Below are 14,308 nucleotides of genomic sequence, written 5' to 3'. Positions count from 1 at the left end.
TGAGGAGAGAGGGGAGGAAGAAAGCCAGGTGTGATAATGAGGGGGAGGAGCACAGAAGAACAGACCAGGGGGGAACAAGACAACAGACAGAGGGAGCCAGAGGGGAGAACATAGGAGAACTTAAAGGACACATGAGGGCATGGAAAATCAAAACATGAGACACAAGACATGGAAAAACAAAAACACAACACAAGACATAATACAATGACGTAAATCAAATACAAGAAACCAAAAAGCAGATACAAAGACAAACACAAACAGGAGTCATGACAGAACCCCCCCCTTAAGGGACAGCTCCCAGATGTCCCTCAATACTTCGGTTCAAAGTCCAAATGAAGCCGGGAGGGTGGAGGGGGTCTGGAGGAGGGCCAGAGTCCAAACAAACAGGAGGGTGGAGGCGAGGACTGGAGCCCACTGGAGACCAGGGACGTGGACTGGAGCCCACTAGAGGCCGACAATGAACATGAAGGCGTTCTAGAGGCCGGTCACGAAGACGAAGACGTAGGCGTTCTGGGGGCCGAAGACGAAGGCGCTCTGGAGGTCTGTGGCGAGGACGAAGGCGAAGGGGCTCTGGATACTGGCAGAAGCGGCATGGGGTGAAACGCACTGAATACCAGGGACGTGGGCTTAGGCGCACTGGAGACTGGCGACGAAGGCGTTGTCACAGGCTGGAACCCACGGAAGGCCGACGACAAAGGCAAAGGTGCAGGCTGGAGCCTGCTGGAGACCGGTGACCAAGGCGTAGACGCGGCCTTGAACTTGCTGGAGGTTGGCGACGAAGGCATAGGCGCGGCCTCGAACTCGCTGGAGGCTGGTGTCGAAGGCGTGGGCTGAGACCCACTGGCGACCAGACCACTGGCTGGGAAACCCTCAGGGGTCTTGGCTGGACCACCGACGGAGTTTTGCCGGGAGCTGGTGGCCTGGAAGCCGATGAAGGGTCTCTGGCAACAAACAACCTCTGCCGGGCCCCCGACCGCAGAGCAGGCACTGGACCTGGCATGGGACTCGGCCGGTCCTCCGGGCGAGGAGCAGGAACTGGACTTGGCCGGGCCTCCGACCGAGGACCAGACACTGGACTTGGCGTGGGACTCGGCCGGGCCTCCGACCGAGGAGCAGGCAGTGGACTTGGCGTGGGACTCGGCCGGGCCTCCGACCGAGGTGCAGGCACTGGACTTGGCGTGGGACTCGGCCGGGCCTCCGACCGAGGTGCAGGCACTGGACTTGGCGTGGGACTCGGCCGGGCCGTCGACCGAGGTGCAGGCACTGGACTTGGCGTGGGACTCGGCCGGGCCTCCGACCGAGGTGCAGGTACGGGCCTCGGCCGGTCCTCCGACAGAGATGCAGGTACGGGCCTCGGCCGGTCCTCCGACCGAGGTGCAGGTAAGGGCCTCAGCCGGTCCTCCGACCGAGGTGCAGGAACTAGACTTGGCGTGAGCCTCGGCCGAACCTCCGACTGAGGAGAAGAAACAGGCCTCGGCCAGACCACTGACCGAGGTGCAGGCACTGGCGCCATCTGGACCGCCGACTGTAGACCACTGGCAGGTGTCGACCGGACCGCCGACTGGGGGCCGCTGGCAGGTGTCGACCGGAACGCCGACTGGGGGCCACTGGCAGGTGTCGACGGGGTTGAGACTGAGGCCTGGGCTGGAAGCTCGGCTGGTATGATAAAGGTATCCAAGAATTTTGTCATCTGTTTGATAATGGGACATTTCTTTCATTTGCTCAGCTGCAACAGAGATATGGATTACCTCCTTCCCATTTATTTACATTTTTGCAAATAAGACGTGCATTAACTATTGAAAATGGTTCTCCTCAAGAACCCACACCATCAGAAATTGATGCTATATTAAACAATAAGAAGCAGGACAAGCAGAAAGTTATTTCAAAATTATATCATGCCTTAATTGATTGTTCTGTGGTAAATACTGATAATGTAAGACAAAAGTTGAAACAAGATCTTCATATGGAAATTCAGAAAGTCAAAGTCAAAGTCAAAGTCAACTTTATTGTCAATTCTGCAGCATGTACAGGACAAGCAGAGAATCGAAATTTCGTTACTCTCAACCTCTAGTGACTTAACATAACATATAGAAAAGAATAAACATGTATAAATATATAGAAAAATAGAAAAGTAAATAGACAACTGTACAATTTGACATTATAAATGACATAAATTATAAATGACATAAATAGACAAGGCAAGTAACAGTAGTGCAATGTAAACGTGAATGTAAACAGTAGTGCAAAAAGAGAGAATAGGTTTTTTTTTTTTTTTTATATATATATATAAGGAGAGCTTATTTATCTGGTAGTGATAAAGTGTCTGAAGGTCTGATTGTTGTTTTCCAGGGGCGGGGTGTGTGTGTGTGTGTGTGTGTGCACAGCAGGGGGGGGGGCATTCAGAGTCCGTGTGTGTGTGTGTGTGTGTGTGTGTGTGTGGATTGGGGGGAGGGGGGCAGCAGGTGGAGAGTCAGAGTCCAGGGAGGGTGTGGCAGCAGGGTGAAGAGACTGTGTGATGGGTGGGTGGGGTCTCTCGCAATGCAGAGAGCTTTGCGGGTGAGGCGAGAGGTGTAGAGGTCTTGGATGGAGGGGAGAGAGGCACCGATGATCCTCTCTGCTGCTTTCACGGTGCGCTGGAGGGTCCTTCTACAGGAGGCGGAGCAGGCGCCGTACCACACGGTGATGCCGCTGGTCAGCACACTCTCGATCGTTCCCCTGTAGAAGGTGCGCAGGATGGGGGCCGGGGCTCTCGCTTTCCTCAGTTTCCGGAGGAAGTAGAGGCGCTGGTCTGCCTTCTTGGCCAGTGATGTGGTGTTGGTGGTCCAGGAGAGGTCCTCAGTGATGTGCACACCCAGGAACTTGGTGCTGCTCACCCTCTCCACCGTAGCACCGTTGATGGTCAGGGGTGCATGCTGGGGGCGTGTCCTCCTGAAGTCCACAACAATCTCCTTTGTCTTCTCCACGTTCAGGGAGAGATTGTTGTGGTCACACCACAGGGCCAGGCGGCTCACCTCGCTCCTATAGGCCGTCTCGTTGTTGTTGCTGATGAGACCCGCCACAGTCGTGTCGTCAGCGGATTGGTCTCACATTTGTAGGTAAGTTCATAAGTGTTCTTACAATTTAAGGCATAAAGTGGCTTTATTTAAGATTATACATAAGATTTATTGCACTCCAGGCAAACTACGTAAAATGAACAGTGAAATGTCATTTCTCTGCTGGCGTTGTAAGAAACACAAGGGAACATTTCAAATGTTTTGATCACGTGACTCAATCTTCATTTTTGGATTTTTGTTATCCAGTTGATATGTCAGTGTTTATATGTATCCATTCCATTGTCACCTTGTGTCTTTTGGGAACTAGTATGTTTGACAAGTGGAATAAACATCAAAGCAGCCAGGAAATGTAGAACTTTAAAATTGAAAGAATCCGAACCCCCAGTAATAGTGCACTGGTGGAATGAACTTTCAAGCTACCTCACACTGGACAGCATATATTACAGGAGTAAAGGCAGATTCTGAGACTTTTTAAAAATCTGGCAATCTCATATAGAATTTGCCTTTTATGGGTGTTCTGGGTCAGAATAAGGCATAGCAAAAAATTGTATGATCCGAATGTAATAATTGACGTTGTTTTATTGTGGTAGTTTTTTCTTTATTGAGTGAGTTGGTTATTTCCCACTTTTTTTGGTTTGTTTTATTTCTTATTTTTTATTGTCAGTGTCTGTTGTGTTTTGAGGACATATGTTTGGGTATTATTTGGGTTATTTGGTTGTTGTATATAAAATCTATAACGAAAAAAAAGAAAAAAAAAAAAGAAATCTGGCTAATGATCTTTTGACACCCCCATAAAATGACACTAAGCATTTGTCTGATAATAAGACATTTGTGCTGTAATTTCAATGAGGCAAGCAATATCAAATGTCAGTATTCTCCTCCACCATTGTCTGAATTGCTAAAAATTGTGAATTTAGTTTTGTTGGGTTTAGTATAATGCTACCTTTAGACTCAAAAACATCTCTAGAGGATGCATTACATATGTATTACCTTATTTAAATTGAAAAGAGTTACCATTTTAGAGGGCTCACACACAGGCCTCTGTTCAGATTAATTCAGAGTTGTTTATGATGTAACTTATACAACTCCTTTTGGGTGCAGTAACTTTTACATTGATCAGTTACTCATGAGGGAAACATTGTTAAAAAACACACGACGACTCTTTCCTACCGTAGTAAGGTAGACAACGTGCTACAACTGTATTTTTATCAAAAGAAGCGGTCCTCCAGGCTGGACATTAACTTTGGTTTTTATGGTCAGTCGTCTGTGAGATGAGGGTGCAGGGACCGTCCACAAAGTGTAACACCGAAAAGAGAAACTTCACTATTATTCAGTGTATTGTCACCCAAATCACCCCACACATCAGTGGTCTCCTGCTGATTTTCTACATTTTTTTGGGTTGAAAAAATGTGCTTTGCCAAAATTTTGGGAAATGTCTATTGGGAGAAATATTCAGTAACACTAATATTCAGTGTAGTATCACAAAAATCACCTGAACCTAACCCTACTTAAAAAAACTGTTTTCTAATGTAATATTAACTTGATATTAGTATTAAAAAATATTTAAATACATAATCCATGTCTTATTATGAATTTGGATGTTATGGGATCAGTATGAAAGGTAGATCATCAAACTTTACTCAATGGCCTTCGTGCCCTGTCATGTGGCCTTGGTGCCCCTGGGAAAAAAAAAGAAAAAGTGAAGGCCAAATGGCCTTGCCCCTAAAATGACGAAATTCCCACCCTGCTGGGCAGTACTGACTACATTTCCCATGAACACTGTTGTGACGCTACGTGATGATGTATAAAACGCCCATTGGCTGCATGCAGGCAGTGCAACCAACCAGTGCGAGAAACCATGGAAACAGAAAACACAAAGGAGAAGAAAAAGAATGAATGAATGGAGCAGAAACTATCAAAAGAAGGGAGAGAGCTAGCTAAAATAAATTAAAAAGTAGCCTAAACTTAAACTAAATGCAGCAGTGGTTGGTTGGACAGATGTCTGGGGGTGAGAAGAGGAAGGAGGCAAAGGATGAGATTGAGAATATCAACAACAATGCGTGCGAAACAAAAAAAAGGAAGTTCAATGTCAAATGGCTGACGAGTCATGAATGGCTTGTGTTTGATCATGAAAATGTCATCATATGTTGGGTTAGGGTTAGGGTTAGTTGAGGCTGTAAAAGACCATGAGAAAAAATTCCACTAGTGGAAATTCTGATTGGCTGGTAACTTTAGAAAGTTGGCTGGTAATCAAAACAGTGAATTTAGAACCCTGGAGAGAATGGAAGAAAGCCAGACAACAAAATGTCGAAACCGTTAGGGAAACAGGAAATAGATTCTGAATGCAGAGTTTTTAAACAGCACTGGACAGATGACTATTTTTTTGTCCAGTGCAAGGAGAAGGCAATTTGTATAATCTGCAAAGAGACAGTGGCGGTATTCAAGGAATTTAACATCCGGCGACACTATGAAACCTGTCGTGGAGGGCAGTATGCCAGCTTGCTGGGCGAAGTGAGGAGAGAAAAGGTGGCCCAGCCAAAATGTGGAGTTGATGCCCAACAGAGTACAATGCCACATCAAACACAGATGAACCTGTCATCCATTCGGGCCAGCTTCAAGGTAGCTAAACTGATTGCAAGCTGTGGAAATTTGTTCAGTGATGGGGAATTTGTTAAGAAATGTTTGAACGAGGTGTGTCCGGACAAGAAAGATGCCCTGAACACGGTGAGTCTGTCTGCATCTACAGTAACCAGGCAAATTGAAGAAATGGGGCATAATGTACATGTCCAGCTGAAAGGAAAAGCTAAAGATTTTGAGTGTTTTGCATTGGCAATGGATGAGAGCAATGATGTGTAGGACACAGCACAACTGCTGATTTTATTTGGGGAATTAATGTTTGAAGTGTCCAAGGAGCTGGCAGCTCTACAAAGTCTCACGGATACTACAACAGGAGAGGATATATTTTGTAAAGTATGTCAAACGATGGAAGAGTTGGATTTAGACTGGTCTAAGCTGGCTAGCATCACAACGGATGGTGCTCCAAGTATGATTGGTGCGTCGCAGGGGCTAGCGGGGTGCATAAAAAAGAAATGGAGGAAAGATTTCTCACCGCCCCCACTACAAGTACAAGTCCTGCCTGACTCACCAGCAAGCACTGTGCTGAAAAATAGTGGGAATCTGTCACGAAGGTGGTTGTGTCTTGCAAAAACCTCATCAGAGCAAACAGACTAAAACACAGGCAGTTCCAAGCTTTTCTATCCAAGCTGGAGTCTGCCAATGGAGACGTGCTTTACCACACTGAAGTCAGATGGTTCGGCCAGGGCAGAGTTTTGAAGCACTTTTCTGAGCTGCTCCCCAAAATCAATGCCTTTCTCCTGACAAAGGAAAAACTGTCCCAGAGCTGATCGACACAGAATGGAAATGGGATCTCGCCTTTCTAACAGATGTGATAGAAATTTTAAACAGCCTCAATTTACAGCTCCAAGGCAAGGGAAAATTAATCTGTGACATGTATTCCCACGTCAAAGCATTTGAGGTTAAACTGGTGCTGCTTATTGGACAGGTGCAAAAACAAGACTTCACCCATCTCCCTGCTACTTGAAGCCTCTCAGCAGAGAAACCAGTGGTGCCGTTTCCAAGCAAGAAGTGCATGGACGCACTGGAAACGCTGAGAGCAGAGTTCAGTGTGCGGTTCCATGAGCTTCATGCCTATGTAAAAGACATTTGCATGTTCCAGAACCCTTTTGCTGCCGACATTGAGGACATCCTACCTTCTCTTCAATTTGAACTGGCTGAGTTGCAGACCTGCAATTTGTTGAAAGACACATTCAACCCCAACTGTCTTACAGAGTACTATGCTTCCCTCCCAAACGAGACCCGCCCCGACATAAGAAAGCACGCAGTGAAGATGTCCAGAGTTTTTGATAGCACATATATCTGTGAGCACACTTTTTCATGCATGAAGCTGAAAAAATGATCAAGACTCTCAGACCAACACCTGCATCAGTCTCTGAGACTGACTGTAACTTGAATGGAACCTGACATCAATCTCCTCAGCAGTCAGAAGGAGGCCCACAGCTCACACTGATATGGTAATCCTGCTGATTTCAATAACTATGAATATGAAAAAATGTCAACATAGCAATGCTCTTTTTATAGGCAACATGTTTCTTGAACAGTGATGTCACAGCCAAAATGAGACTGCAGCATGTCATCTGCTGACGGGCTGCTTATGTTTTTTATCTGCCATTCCTGAAGGTCCTGCATGCTTCCTGGACCAGCCTGAAGTCAGGAGGAGAGACTGTGGTTGAGCGCTCCCACCCTGTAGCCAGGATCCTCATCATCAAAGCACAAAAACCTCATTCAAGAGTCATATAGATACAAAACCAGATCACCTTATATACCTGTGCATTACAATTATCAATAATACAATCTGTATTAATGCTATTTCACTGTAGCCTTAGTAAACATACCTGTTAGACAAAATACTTGACTATTGTCAACTAATTGTTAATTGTTAACCTTTATCTGTGAATACAAAATCAGCTCAACAAGATACGACTTCCTGATTTTTACCTTATTTATTCTGATTTAATATTATTTCACTGTGTGGCCTTAAGAGACAAACAAACCCATAAATACAAAATATTTACCTGTTGTTAACTCACCTTTATTTTACTCTGTACATACAAAGTCAGCTCACCTAGATAAGACTGCCTCACTTGATTTTTACTATTATTCTGTATTAAAATTATTTCACTACTTGTAAAGACAAAATACCTATCAATTGCTACCTCACCTGTACCTGTTACAAAATCACATCGCCTCATTGTTACCTGGATCAACTTGTGTTTTTATTTTCTGCAGTACTTCAAATAAACATGTGAACACTTTCTATCACTTTTTTTGCAAACTAAAAGGTGGTGCCAAGGCCAAGCAAAGGGCAGCTGCAAAAAAATATCATTGTAATCTCCACAAGCTTGTCACTTTGGCCCATATAATATCCTGTTATAGACTGACCCTGGCCCCCCACCACAGAAGGTAGGTAGGTAAATCATATATAGACAAAAACAGCCAATTATACCCTGGAACAGGGGTTCCCAACCTTTTGTAAGCTGAGCCCCACCAAAGCTGTTTCATTGCAGTTGGAGCCCCTCCCCGTGAAGGGGCCCGCCGTCAGGGGAAAAGGAGGGGGGGGGGACAGCTGTCCAGAATTGCCACAGGGCCCTGTTTTTGTGAATGAAATAGCTGGGGGCGGGTCGGTAAGGTAACGCTGAGTGGCCTTGATGGCTGTCAGTCATGATAAGTGGCATCTTGTCACCTCTCCGCTGTGTCTGCAGCTGAGCACTGTGATGCGTCTCTCTCCCCGGGCCAGGAGAGTTATCATACTGTAACATACCAAATAAAAACCGGGGCATTAATTTTTTTCAATCACTTAACAGACCAGGTGTTTAATTCCTTCCTCACAAAGATCCAGGATTAAAATGTCACAAACTTCTCCAGCTTCTCTGTGAATTCTCTGGCATCCTGCTGGGCAACAGTTGTCTTCTGCAAGTGAAGTTGTTGCGGCGAAGGAAACGATTTATCCAACCAGCACTCTCCTCATCTCTGCTGTCACTCACGGTGGCAGACATTTGTTTCTCAATCGCCCTGATCATTTTGCGGGACACTCTCTCGTGGCGTGCCCAGTTGCTGATAACTCATCCCTGCCTGTTTATCTCAGGCTCCATGCTAGCCTTCTTCCTCCCTCCACCAGGCAGCCTGGCCCTGTTGCTGTCCTCCTTGGACGCTGAAGCTCAGTTTTTCATCAATGTCTCACTCTCTTCTGGTTGACATGAAACGTCTAGCGGCTGCTTCTCCACAGTTTTCCTCTGCATATCTTACGACAGAAAGTTTGAATTTCAAGTCGTACATTTTTTTGCTGCAGCGGAGCCATGGCGATCATCAATGTGACACTGACTGTTAAGTCAAACTCAAATCAGTTCAAGTCAAAGAAACCATGACCCCTGTAGGACAAGTGGAGCAGTGCATTGCCTCCCTTATCAATATAATTTTGGTTCATCCATACCAGTAGCTCCTTCATGGTTTGACCCAAGCTGAAAAGTCCTCAACTCCTCTGTTGTCTGAATCCACACTGGAGTGCAGAGTGATCCTGCTGAAAGACTGCAGGCAGGTGCTCTCAGTCAGCTAATCAGCTGGTGTTAGTTTGAGGATTTTCCTCTCCTCAACAGGGAGGCAATGCATTGCTCCACTTGTCTTACAGGAGCCATGGTTTCTTTGACTTTAACTGATTTGACTTTTGACTCAACACTGACTGACAGAAAGCAAGAACAATACGGGAAAAAGGCGAAGAAGGAAAACGTGCAGTGTCAGTGGTCACATCTTCTTCCTTGATTCAAAAAAATAAATAAATTGGACTCAGCATTTATCTGGAACCGACGGTTATTTATCAAATTATACACCTGCACTGGCGTTTAACGGGACCCTGCGGTTAATTGAAACCCGGCTATTATTTGGTAATATACGGTACATTTACACCCCGCTCTGTAAGCCAGGGCGGGAACAGCGGCTGCCATGCACATCTGCGATTCATTTGCAGCCTGGACGCGGAGTGGTGTGTGTCTCCTCTCTGCTCTGACTGCAGGCTGGACTGCTGCGAGAGGCTACTGACAGACTGACCGCCTGTGAGTGCTTTTGGACGGGGAGAGACTCACGGCAGCACCCGCTGCTCGTTGAGCACAGTGACTGCAGAGTGATACGTGCTTTCAAGTCAGAGTCTCCAAACACCACAAAAGTCTCCAATAACACCAGTAAAAGTCACTAGATTTGTCGCTAGTCGCTTTTGACAAATAAAGTTGCCAGGAGGATGATTTGTTTGTGTGTTATAATAGTCCAACCACTTGCATTTCGACATGGGGGGAATTTTCGTGCTTTTTTTTTTTTTCTTTCAGATTTTTTTTTTCTCCCATCCTGTGGCCTACTCACGGCCCCCGGAGAGTGTCTGCACCCCCCCCCAGAGGGGCGGGCCCCACCGGTTGAGAATCACTGCCCTGGAATATCAAATTTCACAACAAACCTTAATATCCCTGACATCCCACCTTCAAACACAGCCTCCTTTAGCCATCTATGAAAAAGCCACTTAACCTCCCACTTTTCTATAGGAATACATACTTCCTACAGGCAATGCACTAGTTACAAGTAATTAACCATAATATGATATTACATTATTATTATGTTTTTTAAAGGTAATTTAACATATTTCTTTGATTTTTCAAATGTAATTTTACATAAAATGTGATGTAATTTTACAGCTCTTTCCTAATAATGATAATGAAGAAATGTACGTAAAATTCCAGAAATCTTTAGTGTTTCCATAAATGCATGGTTAAGGTGATTTCATGATTTTTTAGAGGTAATAAGTAGTATTTGTACAGACACAAAGTAATTTACTGTACATTACTTTATAAAGACAATTCAAAATATGTCATTTTACAAAAAGTGCACAATAATGTAAATTTACAGAAAGAATTCTATATTCTTACAGTTTTTTCCTTTCTTTAACAATAAACAATAAAATGCCTGTAGATTTGGACATATTGGGAGTAATCTAAATTTGTACCATTTATATGGTACTGTATTAGGACACATTCAACTGTAATTTTGTATAAAATGTTTTTTTTTTGTTTTTTTTTACAGGTTCATCATCATTTTCAATAAGACAATAACTTTAGATAAACAGATATTAGCAGCAGTTTAAAGATTTACCCTTAAAATTACAAATAATAACCACAATATAAGATTACATTAGTATTATATTTTTAAAGGTAATTTAACATGTTTTTTTCCTATTCTATGTACATTGCAGAAATCAGCAGTCATTCAAAGTTTTCCTTGAAATTGCATGTAACTAATCACAATTGTTTTTTTTGAAAAGGGTAATTAATGGTATCATACATAATACATACATTCATAATACATTAAAATAATTCATTGAAAACTGCCTTTCAAGGGCCCTCACTGTAGCTTATTTCAGGAAGACGCCACATTATTACACTCATCACAATTTGTGCTCTTTTTCTTAACCCTTCGATGCATAACATATGCACACCCCTTCTAATGCACAACATGGGTCAAAAATGACCCGCATTAATTTCCCAGGTTATTTCATGCTGACTTAGTTTTTCTTTTTCTTTTTTCTTTTTTAAATATCATGTTTTTAATTATCACTGATCATTTATTCAATTTTTCCTTTCATACTTTATGCACAAAAATTGTTTTTGTATTACTACATCAAATTTACACACATGGGTCAAAAATGACCCATTCATCCAAGTGTGATTTATAATTAAACAAATATATTCATAAACAATTTTATTGAAGTAATGTACAATACAGATTATGTTTACAAATAACAACATCCCATTGTTTCTTCATCCCCCCATTCACCAGCCCACCCCAAACCCACCTTGACAGCTCATTTGTTGACATCTTGACTGCTCATAGCTCATATGTTAATACAAATGCATATATCCACAGCCATTCCTGCATCTACATGGATCTACTGGATAGTTCGAAGTACACTTATTTTATCAACCATCCTGTCAGGTATTTGATGTAAATATATACATGTACATAAAGGCTATACATCTCTTTCACCTACATACATACAAAAGGATCACTCTGGATAAGCTCCAGTGATCCTGTATATATGTGAAACAAAATGTGACAAAATGTGAAAAAAGTGAAGGAGTCTGAATACTTTCTAAACCCACTGTTTGTGTGTGTGTAAATAAATAGATACATGATGAAATAGATCATATATATATAAATATATATATATATATATATATGTATATATATATATATCTTTTGATTCATTTCATTATTTATTTCATTATTTATTTATTATTTACTTCATTCACTTCTGCAATCAGACCTGGCAGATTCAAATTTCAAAGTTTGCACCTATTTCCAGTTTTCTTTGTCCCGCCTATAATGACCAACCTGCAGGCTGAATAAACCAATAATTGGCCAGATGTTAGACAAATTTGAAGAATGACAAAAGGTTGTGATTAGAGTCCCTCAAATCAGGTTTGTAGTGGGCATGTCATGAGTCATGAATGTGAAGACATCACCTCATGGATGCATGAGCTCCAAGGATGTATAATACTGCAGCTGGCCTTATCTTGGTTCTCAGTCACAGCGGACATTGAGGTAAGTGTCTCAGATATTGCATGAGAGTGATATTTTTAATATGTCATAGCTCGTGTGGACAGCCTTGAAGCTAACGTTAGCATCCCTCTGATAAATTGCTACCATCACATAAGCTATTCTTAGCAGATAGCTATGGGTTTGTATGGTTTTGTGAAAAAAGTGACGGATTGCAGCCGGGTCATTTTATTTTACAAGCAAACTATTAATTGTTAATGCGCGCTTTCGGTCAAAGTATTTTGTTACATGGCCAGAGATTAGTCCAATTGTGTTGCTCACTGCAATACATGTTCATAATCGTTGTTAATCGTGATGTCCCACTCATCCTGCTTGAGTCCCGCAGAGACTTGAGAACATTAATTTAAGTTTTTTAAATCAGTTTCATTCTAGCATTAGCATGCTAAGTTAGCCTGCTTACTGCTGTCTTCCCTCGCTAAAGTCTGCTCTAATTTTCACAATAAGAGCCAAGCCACACACAACCCATGGTGTCTGTGATTAATAACCGTTAACGGTTAGGATTAAAATGCTCTGAGTGTCTGTGACTGGGCTTGTACTGATCAGCAACCCGATCCTCCATCCTGAGAGGATGATCTATGATGTATTTTTTGCCATTCTAAAACACACCAGTTGCTACAGCTGTACAGCGCCACACACACTGTGCTCTGGCTCAGCTGATCGGTGCTCAGATGGAGGTAAGATCTTCATATTTTGCTAACCACTTCTTGAGGAGATTCTCCTCGAGATCACCTATAATAGGAGCTTTCTGTGTTAGCCCTCTTTTATGTAGCCTTAGTATCCTTGCTGTTGTTGTTTGTTTGGTTTTGTCAAGAGAGTGAAAGTCTGCAGGTGTTGACAAACCCCCAAGACATAAGGAGCTTATGTAGGGATGCCAGGGATGCCAGTATTTTACTGTTATTTTACAATGCAAATACTGTTATTTATTTTAACAGTATATTACGTTTTTTTGGATTACAGTATATGATTGTAGAATAATGGTGGGTGTTGTGGTTATTTTACAGCGCATCTACCATAATTTATCTAACAGTATAATACCGTTTTTTGGCTTACATTGCAGTACAGTAGGAGAACTGTGGGCTATGGTAATTTTACAGTATATGCTAGTGTGTTATAAAATGTGGTATTTTTGCATGTAATCCTCACCAATTTAAAAACAAAACTAAAAAATGCAGGGCTTCCAGCCCTAGGCATGGGTACATCCCGACAGCCAGTCAACATCAAAAAGTCCAAAACAAGCCCTGCAAGACGCAAGGGCTGGGTGTGGTGAAGAGGCAACTTAGATGGCCAGCACCCTGCTAGACCACTGACAAAAACTCGGGACATCACTCTGGCTGGTCCAACCAGCACAGGGGCATTATGAGTCTAAAATCTATTTTGAAGTGGCCCTTAGCACACGTTCACCAAAGGAGGTGCTGGCAGCCACATTCAAACAATAAAACAGTGTAAACGTGGTTGGAGTCGACCACATAGCGGCTGGCCATATCTCTGAGAGGGTGGCGCCATGCCACAAGGCCCAGGAGGTCGACACGCCCCACGTGGAGTGCGCTTTTACCCCCACTGGCACCGGTTTGTCCGTTTCTCTGTATGCCTGTTGGATTGCCTCCACAACCCAATGAGACAGCCTAGCCTTAGACACTGGTTCACCCAGGCACTGGGGCCTGAAGCAAATGAACAGCTGATCTGTTCTCCTGAGTGTCGCTGTGCGTTGAATATAGATCTTCAGTGCCCTGACTGGACATAGCGCTGACTCCTCCTGGGAGGGCCTAAGGGAGCGCAGCTTTACTGAGTGATTCAGGTGAAAGTTGGTGAGCACTTTTGGTAGGAACACCGGATTCGGACGCAGGACGACTCCCGTATTGCCTAGCAGAAACCGACAGCAACTTTCATGTACAGAGGGAGCCTGCAGTTCCCCCACCATCTTGGCTGATGCTATTGCCAAGAGGAATGCCACTTTGTGTAACATCCACTGAAGGCTAACAGATTCCAGAGGCTGAAAGGGCCCCTGCTCCAAGACAGACAGAACCTGA

Source organism: Acanthopagrus latus, chromosome 15, assembly GCF_904848185.1.
Source record: "Acanthopagrus latus isolate v.2019 chromosome 15, fAcaLat1.1, whole genome shotgun sequence".
Classification (NCBI taxonomy): Eukaryota; Metazoa; Chordata; class Actinopteri; order Spariformes; family Sparidae; genus Acanthopagrus; species Acanthopagrus latus.
Note: the sequence above shows the minus strand (reverse complement) of the source record.